Raw genomic sequence first — 3,398 nt, forward strand, 5'->3', positions numbered from 1 at the left:
ATTTATGTGTGCGAATAGAGATATTGGCAGAGTACGTAGACGGTGTACAGCAATCGACTAGAGAGGAACTGAAAGGAGACGGACACGAACAGAGAGGCAGATGTGGATGTAAAACTGTTGCAGTAGAGCCGCCGCTTCGTTGCTTTTCATACATCCATTTCAATCAATACGAGGAGGAGGATGGGAGGAGAAAAGTGAGACGAGCGTTGAGTCTATACAATTGCCATCGAATTGTGCTTGGTAGAAACTTTAAACCAAAGACAAAAAGACGAGAAATGATTCTCCCACGCAACAGCTTCGAGCAGTGATCTGCCTCTCTGCACCACGGCCGTCCTGTGAGTTGAGAGAGACAGGGAGAAAGATATCAATCCGGCAGGACAGAAGAGTAAAGGTAGCAGAGAAAGAGAAGAGGAAAAGACGAGCTATAGGAACCCTGATAAGAGAAGAGGAATAGAGAGAGGGGAAAAAGGTGTTCGGAAGAAAAATGAACTACTTGCATGCTGCAACTTGGATGTGGAGCATCGACGTCACACGTCGTCTCATCCAACCCTCTCGGGTGTATGTACACCGCAGAAGGGGGACAGACGCAAGACAACTCGCCATACGGGCTCACTTCCTACACAGAGCCATGAGGAGGAACAATCGTGACGTTAGTACGAGTGGAATGACGAATTAATCACGGTCTCAATGAAACGAAGAGAAAATACCTTTCTTTCTCTTAGACTTGCTGTCTTGATCTGCTGCCTACCTCTTCTCTACGTACAAGACTCCCCACTCCCGGTTACTTTATCATTTCGTAAGCACCCTGCCTCTCTGGTTAGAGTGAACCTGAAACTGCGCTGTGCTGTATCATACACTCCTTGTTGGATTTAGATTTAGGATCAGTTAACGTACCCTGCACTCTGTCTCCTTCGTGACGCCGCTTGGGCGGTCGTAGGGAACGACGGTACTTGTTGCCGACGTTAGTCGGAATTGTTTCTCCCGGGATACGGTACCTACAAGTGACATTCTCTCCGCTGAGACGCCTCACGTAGCTTTCGCTCCTCCTTCTTTTTCTCATGGATGAATACAGGAGAAGTTCGTCGATATGATCTCTCTCTGCCGCCGAGATTGTACAGATGCGTTGCTAGACAGGCAGTGGATTGTCCCACGATCATCGGTAAAGTACAAGAGAAGGACAGAATAGAAGAAAATGTAGAAGGTCTCCTGATGGCCAGATGGGAGAGCCAGTTTCTCTCTTCTTTCTCTTTCACGTGTACACTCAACATACGGAAAGCCTACCTCCACTCCAAACTGTTTTTTTCTTCGTCTTGGAACTTTCCCAACAGACAAGGAGGGTATAGGCGCCGACTTCCTTTCACAAATGTGCTGTAGTGATCCGTAGTTATCTCCCTTTTCTGAACCTCTTTCCTCCAAGCTGACAGAGCCTTTTTCTTATTCAGACTCCTTATACTCCTGCTTCTCCTCCTTTCTTGAAGGGCTCATACATATCTTTCGACTGTGGAAAAGGTATCTACGTATGAATATGTGTGTATATATGAATATGCACGAGTATGTATATATGGATTACCATAGCCATACGTGGTCCTATTGTCTCGATCTGTGCTCCTCGCCTCCCGGTCGCCGGTCCTAAGACATGAGACTAACCGCTCTCAGACAAGTCAGCACTTCTCTGATGTGAAGGAGACAGATCTAGCCGAAGGGGATGCGAATCGTTTGACGAGCAAGTGGTTCTCCTAGAGCATCGTCGATCGGCTCTTTTCTACTCCCTCTTGTTGATCTTGTCTGGTCTTCACACCGTCTTCGTGATCGAGAGAACGGACGTCCGTTCCCGCCGAAGGGAAAAAGTAGACTTCCTTGTTCTTGTGAGGATAGCTACTTTTATGTCAGTGAAAGAAAATCGGAGATATCATCTTCTATCTATCGGAAGAGAGTCTCGCACGAAGTAAACCCTGACGTGAAAAAGAGCCTAGAGAAAGAAGCAAAACGACAGGGAAATAATCCTCCAGAGTTCGTGTGTATTGTTGCGTTTCTCTCTTTGTTGATGTCTCTTCCTTTTCTCTATCCAATTCCTTCTTGAACACGAGGCTTTTCCTACTATTGAACGAGAATCTCTCTCCTCGATCTGTTAACAGAAACTGTTGATAGTCACTCGGATTCTTGTCCATGAAGAATCCTCTTCCTCTTAACAAGACGACGCTTTTATTCTGTTTTACACAATTAGAAAGTCACTCGTCTTAGGTTCTTACCATACCATCATCATAGGCATCTGAGTCTGCCTCTCCCTCTCATTCATCATCCTCAACAAGAGCCTTTCGGAAGAAGAACCGCAGTCTTCTCTGTCACTTCTACGTGTCCGTTTCTAACTTCTCTAGACAAACTTTGATAGCACAAAAGAAGACAGTCGCAGGAACGGTAAAAAGAGAGACGATACGTCATGGGGCCTCGTGAAATGAGTCTTGGAGAGAAAGCGAGGAAGAAAGAGATGTCAAATTCTGCTTGGTGAATGATAAACAAACGCCAAGTTTGTTAATTTCTCTCTTCTTTGATTTCTCAACTGAACTGAAGGGAATGAGTGTGTCTTTCTTACTTCAGAAGACCTGTCGTCTTTCTCTCTTTTTAGAGAAACAAGAAGGAACTCATCATCATCTTTTAGAGCAGCCGTACCACGAGTATACAGACCGAGAGGTTTTTTCTTTCCGGAAGGGCGTCGTCTCGTACACAAGAAGAAAGCAATCCATGATCTTCTTCACAATACACCCCAGTCATCATTACTATTTCATCTGTCCGTTCGAAGGAAAGAGAGAAAGAAAGGAGTGAAACTTCTGTACATTCAAAGAAAGGGGAAAGAAAGAATGGTATCGCAGTGAAGTCCCAAGACGGATAGAGAAAGCGAATGCAAGAAAGACGATCAATTAATTGGTCGATGGATAAAAACCTCTTCTACAGAAAGGGAAAGAAAAGAGATGTCAGTGATCTCTCGGGGTGAAATACAGAGACAAGAAGTAAACCGCCGTTCTTTTCTTCTCTTGTTTTGCTCTCTTCTTTCTCTCTTTCTGACACCTCTTCTTTTTCTGTCTCTTCTCTCTCACTTGCGGAGTTTTCCTAACACAATACAACGTCCACTCCTTGTTCTCCTCCCTCTCATTACGCCGAGTGTCGGTAATGAGGCAGTAGTAGTAGGAGTATTAGTAGTAGTAGTAGCTGCTGTTCGAGGAGAAGAGTCTATGAAAAGAAAGAACAAAGACGACGCCTGCCTGGGGTTGAATGTATAGGTATACACACGTCGCGAAAAAAATGAAGAAAGACATGTCTGAGAGAAATCACTAGCTTCTACATCATGTCCTCATGTCTTGCAGTTACTTCATCATTATCGATGGCTAGTAGCAGCTAGATCA

The 3,398-nt window shown here is 44.9% G+C and overlaps 1 protein-coding gene across 1 annotated transcript in view; it reads right to left on the reverse strand.

The window, feature by feature from the left end:
• Nucleotides 1-1,921: 1,921 nt before the first annotated feature.
• Nucleotides 1,922-3,398, reverse strand: part of CSUI_001794 (uncharacterized protein) — an 8,604-nt gene continuing 7,127 nt past the window's right edge. Inside the window, exons 5-6 of the mRNA XM_068061998.1 lie at nt 2,591-3,225; nt 1,922-1,969 (exon numbers count right to left, since the gene is read on the reverse strand). The gene's annotated coding sequence lies outside the window, so the exon portion shown is untranslated. The remainder of the gene's footprint in view (nt 1,970-2,590; nt 3,226-3,398) is intronic.

The sequence above is a fragment of the Cystoisospora suis genome, assembly GCF_002600585.1.
Source record: "Cystoisospora suis strain Wien I chromosome Unknown contig_717, whole genome shotgun sequence".
Taxonomy (NCBI): domain Eukaryota; phylum Apicomplexa; class Conoidasida; order Eucoccidiorida; family Sarcocystidae; genus Cystoisospora; species Cystoisospora suis.